Genomic DNA, 12516 nt, shown 5'->3' with positions numbered 1-12516 from the left:
AAGCCCCCTTTCCTAAAGGGCACCAGCCCTTTTCAGGCTACCACAGGGAGTCTAGATCATCTGGTAGCCCCTAACGCCCATACCCCACCCCACCACGGTCTTCACGACCACCATAAATTCAGGTTCCAAAGCCCCGGTAAACTTTTACTTTCATTTTTGGAGGTTAAAAGCCCCATTCTGTTCTCTCCTTCTCTCTTTCACCCTCTTGTCCACCACTCTCTTCTAATCTCTGTCCGATTTCCATCTCTCTCCACTTCCCGGGTCCGGGACCCAACCAGAAAATCCTGGCGCTAGGTTCCTTCAGGCACCGGGCTTTTGCCCTAGAGAAGTGAAGGTCTGGGTGACGACCCACACCTCCCTTCTCTCCTGGTTCGTACCTGAACCTGCCGAGACTGACGTGACCTACTGGGGACGCCCTCTAGGATCCCGCCTTTCCCAACCGGCCGAAGGATCTGTCTTATCACTAATCTCTGTCTGATTTCTGTCTAAATTCCCATTAAGAGACCAGAATGGGCACTTCCTCCTCCTCCCTAGTGGCCTCTCCACTTCAATGCCTTCTGAAAAACCTATATTGAGCCCAAACTCCTCACCAAATTCTGTACACAAGATTGGCCTTACTATCCTTTAGATAATCAAAACACATGGCCCCCTGAGGGCACACTAGATCCTAACATTCTACGAGACCTCTTTAACTACTGCCAGCGCCTAAAAAAATGGAAGGAGATCCCCTACATCGAGGCTTTTCGCCTCTTAGCTCAGAACCCCACCCTCTGCTCCTCCTGTGCTCCCTCTCAAGTCCTTTTAGCCTGTAAACCCTCTTCACAGTCACCCCTCGATTCTTCCACCTTCGACCCTGCTGATGAACCCCCACCCTACCAACCTCCTCCTCCCCCAATGCCTCCGGCGCCCGCTCCTCCTCCCCCATCATCCGCGTCACCTTCTGCACCTCCTGCGCCATCCACTCCCCCGTCTTTACCCTCACCTACTCCTGACCCACTAAGCCCCCCTTTCACCCGTTCCCGAGGACCTCCCCCTGCCCCTTTAACAATTGCCCCACTACGTGAGGTAGCTGGGGCTGAAGGAGTAGTTAGGGTCCATGTTCCCTTTTCCCTAGCTGACCTTACAGAATCAGAAAAAAGACTAGGCTCTTTCTCTACCGACCCTACCACCTACATTAAAGAATTCCAATGGATCCTGCAGGCCTACAGCCTCACACATCATGACATCTTCATGCTCCTAGCCAATACCCTCCTCCCCAAGGAATTCCGCAGGGTCTGGGATACAGCCCAAACCCGTGCCATTGACACCCATCGTACCAATCCAAATCACCCGCCAGGCCCCCAAGCAGTCCCAGAACAGGAACCTAATTGGGATTATAACACAGCCCAGGGAATCCAGGCTCGAGACCGTTTTGCCTCTTGCTTAATAATTGGCCTCAAAAAATCGGCTCGCAAGGTCGTCAATTTCCAAAAAATTCAAGAAATTGTCCAAAAAAAGGAGGAAACTCCCTCCGAGTTCCTCAATAGATTAACTCAGGCCTTTCAACAATACACTAACTTAGACCCCAACTCAGAAGACGGCCGACATGTCCTTATGACCTATTTCCTGGACCAATCCTACCCCGACATTAAAACTAAACTTAAAAAATTAGAGCAGGGTCCTGCAACCCCTCAGACCGAAATCCTGTCAGTGGCCTTCAAGGTTTTTCATAATCGGGAGGAGGAAAAAGAACGTCGAAAACAAAAGGCCGACCACTCCAACTTCCAGATGTTGGCCCAGCTTATCAAACCCCCTGGGCGCCCTCCCACAGCCTCCACCTCTAAGCCTCCACCTGGAGCCTGCTTTAAATGTGGAAAGGAAGGGCATTGGGCAAAGGCATGCCCCACCCCCAGGCCACCCACCACTCCTTGTCCAAAATGCAAAGAGAAGGGACATTGGGGATCTGATTGCCCCCTCGTCCGAAGGGGTGAGGGACCAATTGCCCCACGGTCCCCCGAACTGTGGACACCACCTATGGTGGGCCTCGCTGAGGAGGACTGACGGAGCCTTGGGCCCTTCCCGACCATCTCTATAACAAAGCAGGACGGCCACCCAATATCTTTCCTCCTGGACACTGGAGCCACCTTTTCGGTCTTAAGGGAATATAAAGGCCCCACCACCTCCAGCAGCTCTCCTATAGTCGGGGTAGGAGGTAAAAAAATCTCTCCCCCTCTTTTAACCTGCTGCCTTCAAGGCACTCAATCCGTTTTCTTCCATTCCTTTCTAGTCATGCCACAATGCCCCGTCCCCTTGTTGGGTCGGGACATTCTATCACGGCTTCAAGTCTCCATTACTTTGCCCCTGTCCTCTTCCTCTTCCCCCGTTTCCTTCCTCCTAGTGCCCAAGATCCTACTAATCCCACCCCTCCAAAGAAGTCCTTACCCATCTTAACGCACCCTGTTAATCCCACAGTTTGGGACACTGCCAGCCCTGCTCTGGCCCAGTGTTCCTGTGTACGCATAAAACTAAAAGACCCTTCCAAATATATTTGTCAGGCTCAGTATTCATTAACCACAAAAGCCCTCCTCGGGTTAAGCCCCATCATTCAGGACCTATTAAAAAAGGGGTATCTCGGTCCCACTCACTCCCCTTTCAATACTCCCATACTCGCTGTAAAAAAACCTAATGGCGCCTTTCGTCTCGTCCAAGATTCTCCGCCTTGTTAACGCCGCTGTCATTCCCATTCACCCCCTTGTAGCAAATCCATACACTCTTCTTTCCATGGTCCCAGCAACCTCTACTCATTTCTCGTTTCTGGACTTAAAGGATGCCTTCTTTTCCATACCCCTGGAAACCAATACTCAGGACATTTTTGCCTTCACATGGACTGACCCCCACTCCCGTCACTCCGAACAACTCACTTGGACGGTCCTGCCACAGGGATTTCGGGATAGCCCTCATATTTTCGGGCAGACACTAGCACAGGACCTCAAATCTTTTCACTTAAACCATCCAGAGTCCACCTTATTACAATATGTGGATGATCTCCTTCTATGCAGTCCTTCATGGGAACAATCCCAAGCTGACACTGCCCATTTGCTTAACTTCCTAGCGGGTAGGGGATATTGAGTGTCCCCTGCCAAGGCCCAAATCTCCTTACCGTCCGTAACCTACCTTGGTTTTCTCCTCTCCCCGGGAAAGAAGGAAATCACCCTGGACAGAAAACAGTTTCTTACTGACCAGCCCATCCCCCAAACCAAAACAGAGATCTTATCTTTCCTGGGTCTAGCCGGATATTTCAGAGCATGGATCCCCAATTTCTCTTTGCTAGCCCGACCTCTCTATAATATGAGTAAGGGTCCTCCTGAAGAACCTTTACTCTCCTCACGTCAGCGCCCTTTTCTCAAGCTTCGGCAGGCCCTTCTAACAGCCCCTGCACTTCATCTCCCTGATCTAACTAAACCCTTTTTCCTCTATGTTCATGAAAATATGGGACAAGCTCTAGGCGTCCTAGAACAGAATTATGGCCCCTCCTTTGCCCCCGTAGCATACCCATCACAACAGTTGGACCCCACTGTACGAGGCTGGGCACCCTGTCTAAGAGCCCTAGCAGCGGGGCAGTTACTGCATAAGGAGGCATCCAAATTAACATTTGGGGCACCTCTCACCATTCTCTCACCACATCACCTCAAAGACCTCCTGACCTATAAGGCTCTCCAATCCCTCCCACCTTCCAGAATCCTAACCCTCCTATCCTCGTTTCTGGAAAATCCTGCCCTATCCTTCACTACCTGCCCACCCCTAAATCCGGCCACCCTACTGCCTATACCAGATTCCCCCAACACCCCTTTGCACAGCTGCGTAGAAAGCCTTCAAAATTTCATACCTTACCGCTCTTCCATCACTGAGGGACCCCTGTCTCACGCTGATCTCGCATGGTTCATGGATGGGTCCTCATTCAAGGAAGGAAATACTCATTACGCAGGGTATGCCATAGTCTCCCTTGATTCGGTTATAGAAGCCCAACCTTTACCCAAGGGTACTACCAACCAGCAGGCTGAACTTATCGCTGCCACGCGAGCCTGCGTTCTAGCTGAAGGAAAAACTCTTAACTTATACACTGACTCCAAATACGTCTTTCATATACTTCTCTCTCATGCCGCCATATGGAAAGAACACGGTCTGCTTAACACCAAGGGTAACACAATCACCAACTCAGCTTTAATCTCCACATTAATTGAGGCATCCCATTTACCTTGTAAATTAGGAGTCATTCATTGCAGATCCCACCAGAGGGATGATTCCCCAATCACTGGCGGGAATTGTAAGGCTGACCTCGCCGCACGCACTGCGGCAATGCACCCACAGACACAAAACCAACTTCCCATTCTTCCTTACAGCTCCCAAGGTTCACAGACACCCTCTCAGCCTCAACCGCCTAATGATGATAAGTCCTCTCTCTTTCACTTGCTCCATGACCTGTTTCACTCTAGCCCCCAAGCTTTATCCCAGTTTTTACAAGCCTTCTTCTCAGTCACCCCATCTGACAAAGCCCTCTTACAAAAAATCTCCTCCTCATGCACAATCTGCCAGCGTACCAATCCTAACACCCCTTTCAAACCTGGGCCATACCCCTCCCACCAGGCCAGAGGTCTCACACCCGCGGCCGACTGGCAAGTCGATTTTACACACATGCCTTCTGTCTGGCGCCTCAAATACCTCTTGGTGTTTGTTGATACCTTTTCAGGATGGGTAGAGGCATTCCCAACATCCAATAAAAAGGCCTCCACCATAGCCCAGACTCTCCTTTCCCAAATCATCCCACGATTTGGGATGCCCACTTCCATGCAATCTGACAATGGACCTGAATTTACCGCCCAGATAATACAAAAACTCTCCCAGTCACTCTCTCTCCCCTGGCACCTACATTGCCCTTACCGACTTCAGGCATCTGGAAAGGTAGAGAGAACCATACTAACTAAATTGTCTCTGGAATTACACCTTGATTGGATCTGTCTTCTACCTCTCGCTCTACTCAAGACTAGAGCTCTCCCAAAAAAGCCCTCCAATCTTTCCCCTTTTGAAGTCATGTATGGTAGGCCCCTCCTACCCCCAGGGATCACAGCAACTGAAGGACCCATAGCACCCACCATGGCCTTACCCTTGCTCTCCCACCTTCGCACCGAATTATGGAAGTACCAGGACTGGCTACTTCCAGATCCATCACTTTCCAAAAATAACCTTTCACTCAGCCCAGGCCAATTAGTATTCTACACTTCCCTGGAACCCAAAACCCCCCTAACCCCTAAGTGGGAAGGCCCATGTCCTGTCATCCTTTGCACTCCAACTGCTGCTAAACTTGCCCTGCCAGGTAATCATGTTACTCCATGGATTCATATTTCCAGGCTGAAGCCTTACACTCAGGATCCGCCCTCGGCCACCGAGAACTCCAATAACAAGCTGCAAAAGAACTTAACACACCATTCCTTTAAGTGTATCCCTTATCCTACCGACCCTTTCAAACTCCGCCTATCCCGGACCTCAGCCTTACCCCCAATTCCGGAGACATGAACCTTCTCCTTGGCCTTCTCCTGTTCTTTTCACGTCACCCAGGGAGCCTTCAGACCTTCCTATATATGGAAGTTTGAGGTAATAGAAACCTACACTCATAAACAAACCCGGATCAGCGGCTCTCTAGCTGGGACCGCAGATTGCCCCATCTCTGGTTGCTCTCATACTGTAAACATCCCTCTCGCTACGTCCTAGTTAATCAAACAAGCCACCCGCCCCTACCTATGTTTTCTCTATGACCAAACTGCTGACCACTGTAAATGGTGGCCGGACACTTACGGAGGCTGTCCGTATTGGTCCTGCAAGATCCATGACCCACTCATTGGTGTGGGCGGCAGGTTGTTTGCATTCAACAGCGGGACACAGCAATACTCCCTAACAGTTTCCAATCCCTGGAACTCCAGATGGGCTACCAGGATCATTGCCTTCTTCTATTGCAACGGCTATGCTTCTCATCCATGCAGAAGTCTAGAAATTTCCCGAAAATACATTCCTGTCGACAATCCAATGTCCCATGTCTCCACGGACATCTCACATCAGGAAGAACAACTTTCCTCTGCCGTAGAACAATCCTCTTCCTTTTCTGCTAGCTCCCCAGGGTCACCCATTTACACCTGGCAACAGATCTCTCATGCGACCGCTCCTGGCGGCCGTCCCCTTAAACGCTTCCCTTCCTCAACCATTTATAACCACACCTTCGCCCCACCAGGCTCTTTCTTCTGGTGCAATGGCACTCTGTACTCCAATTCAGAACTGTTCTATCTTCTTCACCCATCCTCAAGACAAAAAGGGCCGCCTTCCTCCCAATCATGGTCAGTATTTCCTTAACAACATCAGCGGTCGGCCTGGTCTGTCGGGAGGAGCCTTAGGACACAGTTTATGGGCGGTCAAAGACATCAATGCTAAACTTGAAGGGGCTCTGACTTCCACTGCTGAATCTCTTTCCTCTCTACAGAGACAGATCACCTCTTTAGCTCAGGTCACCCTCCAAAACCGCAGAGCACTAGACCTCCTCACCGCAGAAAAAGGAGGTACTTGCATCTTCCTTGGGGAAGAACGCTGTTATTATATCAATGAATCCGGTCTAGTAGAAACAAACATCATCAAACTCACCGACTTGGCTTCCAGCCTACGAACCACATCCAGTTCTAACCCCTTTTCCTCCTTTATCTTAAGCCCTGTCCTAACTTGGATTTGGCCCATTTTGGGACCTCTAATCATTATCCTCATAACCTGCCTTTTCTTGCCCTGCATCATTAGGTTTCTTCAAGCCCAAGTGGGAAAAATTCCTAATCAGGCCTTTAACAAGCTTTTGCTTAGAAACTACCAGCTTCTAGGTACCGATGAACCCCCCGCCTCATCTCGTGAGCACCTCAGCCGATGCTGAAGAGACACCACCTTACAGAGGAAACGCATTCCTACACGTCCTTACCACTGACGCCTTGCTGCTCCCTCCAGTCTCCAACTACGAACAATGGAACCGGTGCATATTCGACTTGTGGCTTCAAGGAACATTTATGGACTTTTCCCCTTTTGAAATTACTTGTTTCTCCACCCTCCTTTGGGGTTTCATAATGGGTATTTATGTACCTTCCTCCCTTTGCCCCCCCCCACAATGCCCCAGTTCAGCAGGAAGTAGCTCGATGACTTCAATGTCCCCTTTCCTAAAACAAGAAAAAGGGAGGAATGTAAGAACCCAAATGCCCCAAGGGATCACACCCTGATCCTTCTCAGCCACACCCACCCCAAGCCCCATGTGGTATGCTAAGTAGGGATTGTATTTTAAGCCAATCAGCCTTCCCTTAAAGCCCTATATATATATGTGTGTGTGCTGCCTAATAAATGAGCTCTCTCAGGTGGATCGTCAACTGGTGTCGACTTGTCCTTTCAACCACAACATTGATTTTGTGTGTAAACATTGTAAAAATGTAAAATTGTTGAAACTTCCTCAGTAAATGAAACAATGACCTTTTTGTACATCTGCATTTGTGAAAGATAAAATTGGCTTTTCAGGTGACTGCATATGTGATGGTGATCCACGGTGGTTTTTTTTGGGGGGGGGGGCTGGCTGGGAATCTGAACCCTTGACCTTGTTATTATGAGGCCCCACTCTAACCAACTGAGCTAACCAGCCAGCCCCCGTTGTGGTTTTTGATCAATCTTGTCCATCACAGTACTTCAGAAGACCACAGTTATAAAGCTGGGTGCACACAATCACCAACCATAGTGATATGTGTTAACACATTTTGCTTTTTCTATTTCTTTATGAATACAGTTTATCAGATCATAACTGGTAAACCCGTGTGACTGTCATTAATACCTGAGTGTTTATGCTTGCAAAAATGTATGTTATTACTGCCTATATTATTGTGGAAAGTGGCCTATGAAGTGTTCTTTGGTATTTTTATAGTTTCTCAAATAAACCCTCTTTTAAAAATGTAAACAAATGCATTTAAAATAATTTTTAAAGTATTTTTTCCAGAATTATTCTTTTGGGATTTTGATCTTTCAGGATTTCAACATTCAGGATTATGGCGTTTGGGTTTGTGTCTTTTATGATTATGATTGACACCGCTGTATGAGGGAAGTGGAAAAACTGAGGCCTGCCTCGTCTCCACGCCCAGCCACACCAGAGGGCAGCGTGCGGCACCTGTGCCGAGGCAGCTCTTGGTAAACATTCTCTAGAACCCTTGGCCTTTGGGCAATATCCCAGGGAGGCAGACCGGCCCAGTGGAGACAGTGCTCACCTAGCCTGGAGGGCACCCGAGGCAAACTGCCCATTCCTTTTGATTTTATTTATAATGTATCTGCACTCCGCTTACACCCACAAGTTTAAGGCAGCTTTCAGTAACCCATTCAAGAACACTAAAATAGGCCATTCTGAAGAAAGAAAGGGGACCTTCATGGGACTTCCTGAAGGGGCAGAGTCAAACGAGTGACGAGGCTCAGTGAACTCCATCCTCAGGAATCAAAGCAAAGGGCAGAAGCCCACAGCCGTGGAGGACAGACCAGGGACAAGGACTGTGAGAACTCTGTGTCATTCTGCGACTGCTGAAGCTCTCACTGTCTTTACCCTGCCCCATCTCTCCCACTCTTTCCAGGACTGGTAAAGACGTTACTTCCAGAGAGCAGAGGCCTGGGGAATGCTCCTTCAAAGGCCCTTGCCTCCTCTGTGCACTGTATTAGCCATCCTGAAGGGCAAGCTGGTAGAGCTGATGGGATTATGCAGGGGAGAGACCCTGAAGATAGCCTTTGAGGACAAACACAGCCCTGCCTCTTCATCAGTGAGCCTAGGAACACTGACTCAGGAGCCAGTCTGCCTGGGTTTTAATCCCAGCTCTGTCATCTACTAGCTGCGTGGTCTGGGGCAAGTGACTTCAGCTTCCCTGAGCCCTTAGTTTCCTCACCTGTGAAATGGGGTAACAATAGTACTAATTTCTTAGGATGTGATGAGGATTAAACGGGTTAATATCTGTAAAGCTCCCAGAACATGCCTGGCTGAGAGTAAAGAGTATACGTTATAAAGGTGTTTGAGGCTGGCCGGTTAGCTCAGTTGGTTAGAGAGTGGTGCTGATAACACCAAGGTCAAGGATTTGATCTTTGTACCAGCCAGTCACACACACACACACACACACACACACACACACACACACACACACAAAAGTGTTTATTAACTCAAACACAAAAGTAAAATTTGTTTTTCCTGTCTCTGGCATTTCACACTGCTGAAATGGCAGTTCATGTTATAACAAAGATCAGCAGGGCTGAAGGGCCAACCTTAGAAGCAGAGAAACTGAGCAGGCATCCCTCCCCCATGTTCTGGCTGGACTCTGCCCTGGGATGGTCTCCAGCCCTCTGGTTCCATCCTCCAGTTCCCCGTCTTGGCCCTGGTGGTGATGGATGAACTCATTATCACTCTCAGCTCTTTCCTTATCTCCTTATCTCCTTATCTTGAAGCAAATGTCATCAGTTTGGGGACTTGAACCCAAGTTGGCAACAGGCCTGAAATGGAAAGAAATGATTCAGGATGGGGAGGGTGAATGGCCAAGAGTCTTTGTATCGAAGTTGTTTGGAAGACCCATAAGTCACTGGAGTCTCGCTGTGGCTGGCTCAGGCAGCTGACCTCTGCTTGTGTCACTTTTTGGTACAAAGCTAACCTAAAGGCCAAATTCTGAAATTGGAGAAGTTGTGTTCTAGGGTCCTTCCTGTTCATGTCTCGTTTTTTGCACCCTGATTCCACCCCAGGCTTGTCATGCTGACTTCTGATCTGGGTCTGCCCTCTCCGGGCACCAGTGCCAGCCTAACTTCCATCAGAACGCGTCTATGTGACTTGCATGTTCTCCAGCTAGGTGACAACCACTAGTTGTCCCAAGTCACAGTTGGGCTCACAGTAGCAACCCATTTCATGTGTGTGAATGAGAAAATGCACATAAAGCAGCCAGCATGCAAGGAGCTCTAGCACAAGGCCACAGGCAGGTCTGCTGTGGGAGCTTCTTGGAAGAGTAGAACTGGCGGAAGGCTGGGACAAGGGACAGGAAGGCCTGCAGCTGGGCGAACTTTGGCAGGACAGGCCCAGAAGTGGAACTGCAGCCAGTGGTCATGGGGAGGGTTAGTGATCTGGGGGCAGATTGGTGGCAGTGATATAAAGAGCAGCCTGTGGAAGCACAGATGGGTAGCACCATGGCCTGGAATAGCCCATGGCCGTGGGAAAATTAGAGGCCCTGGTCGGATGGGGTGACTGTGAGCTCTGAGAGACACCCAGGTACTAAGGGTGAAATCGTGAAAGGAGGCCTGAGGTTCTGCAGCTCTGTAAGTGGGAAGGGGACTTTTGAGCTAGTGTCCTTCAGGTCCAACTGTTGATGTGACCTCAGAGACTGAGAGACCAGAAACCCTCGGCCTTGTGGGCACAGCATGTGACCGCCACTTCCAAAACCCCTTTACACACTTCCATCAGGTTTTTCAACCATGCTGGGAGACAGGCCGGGTCCTCCCCAGCAGAAGAGGAGACAGGCTTGGAAAGGAATAGTGGCTTTGCCTGTGGCAGAGCTGAGACTCAAACCCGGGTCTGTGGGACTTCAAAGCCTGTGCTCCTGCCATTGGGCCCCACTGTTGCCCCCATCTGAAGTTTCTCTGGGCTCCCACTGCCGTCAGGATAGAATTCAATCTCCTTGTCCCAGTGGCCAAGGCATTCCTCCCTGGTATGTCCATTAGCCATCTCTTCTTGTCCATATTCTCTCCATCCAGCAAAGTCTAGCTCAAAAGTTACTCATCCACCAAGCACCTCACATTCATCCCTCCATCCTGGGGGCTCCTGTAACATTTTTCTGAGCTTCTGTTTTAAAAGCCTCACATTAAAGTTTTGCTTTCTTGCCTCCCCCCTCTTAGGTCACCCATCTCGGAGGGCAGGAGCTGGCTTTGATAAATCTTCGGGTCTACCAAAGCATCCAGGACAGAGCCCAGAAGAGTGGGCTCAGCACAAGTTTGTTGACACTAGACGCCAGCAATGTGTGGTCTGGCCTTCCCATTTCTAACCTGAGAGGAATGTCCTGGATGGGGAGCAATTTTCCAGCCCCCAGAAGGCTGCTGTGGTGTTGTTGGGGGCCCCTTCCTTCACAACTGCCCTGCTTTGACAGAAAGCTACCCTGCCTCTGTGTGTGTGTGCGTGCGTGTGCGTGCGTGCGTGCGTGTGTGCGTGCGTGCGTGCGTGTGTGCACGTGCGTGCGTGCGTGTGTGTGTGCGTGCATGTGCGCGTGCGTGCGTGCGTGCGCGTGCATGCGTGCGCGCGTGCGTGTGTGTGTGTGTGTGTGTGTGTGGAGCAGTCACAGGGGAGAGGGCAGGAGTTGGGTTCATGGAAGCAGATCTCTGGTGTTATGTGGCTCAGGACCTCCCCCACCCAGAACCAGGCAGCAGGGAAGGATGGTTATTCCCTCAGGGTGAGGGTTGGACATCCCTTTGGATCCAGCAGGCAGTTCCTTTCTGGCAGCACCCGGCTGCCCACAGCTCCTCCTCCTTCTTGTGGAAGAAGATGGTGATTGTGGTCCAGAAACTTCATCAGCGAGACCCAGTAGGCCTGGCTGGAACCCTGTGTGGGCCAGTTAGGTTGGCTCATTTCTGTGGTCACAGACTGAACCAGAGCTTGAGCCCCACCCGCATCCTAAACCCAGCCAGGCATGTCACGAACCCGTGCTGCCCCCTCAGGGGCACTGCCAATGGACGTGTGGCTAAAGCACCACTGGGCTCACCAAGGTTCCAGTCGATTCCACTCCAGCCTCCATTTGGCGGTCTTCGGGCACTGTCCCAACCATCTGTCCTCTTCAGTAGCCTGATCTCTTCTCAGCCATCCTCTGCTCCTCTCCATGCCATCTCCACTCCAGCGACACCGCCCTCCCTTTAGTCCCTCTTACCATGTCTCCTCCACCTAGAATGCCCGTCCTTCCTCCCTCTCACCGCCCTATGAACGCCTCTTCCTTCCAGTCTCGCCTCAAGTGGCGCTGGTTCTGGAAGCTTTGCCTGACCTCCTGGCTACGTTGACTCCTCTTATTAGTCCTCTTACTGCCTTTGTCACACTTCCTGTCATCTGTCCCCCAACACACCCCATTCATAGAGAGGACCATGGCAACCAGCTCATGGCTGCCTCTCCCCCATGTTTGCCATTACCCTGGGTGACATCAAGGTTCTTGTCAATGATCCATCTAATGTTCTAGTTCTTTGAGTTGAAAACTCCTCAGTTCAAAGTCCTTTCTCCTCTGCTCCTCCTCAGCCTCCCACACCCAGAGCAGCATCATAGCTGTGTCATCACTTCAGATTACTGTCCTCTGACGAACTGAACTCCAACCTCCCTTTTTCTGACCGCACCCTTCTATCCTTTCGGCCATAGACCTCTCTCCCTCACTCTTACTACACCCGACTTTCATTTATTTATTTATTATTGTTACATAATTGATTGTACATATCTGTGGGGTACAG

This window comes from Cynocephalus volans, chromosome X (assembly GCF_027409185.1).
Source record: "Cynocephalus volans isolate mCynVol1 chromosome X, mCynVol1.pri, whole genome shotgun sequence".
NCBI classification, from domain to species: domain Eukaryota; kingdom Metazoa; phylum Chordata; class Mammalia; order Dermoptera; family Cynocephalidae; genus Cynocephalus; species Cynocephalus volans.
Note: the sequence above shows the minus strand (reverse complement) of the source record.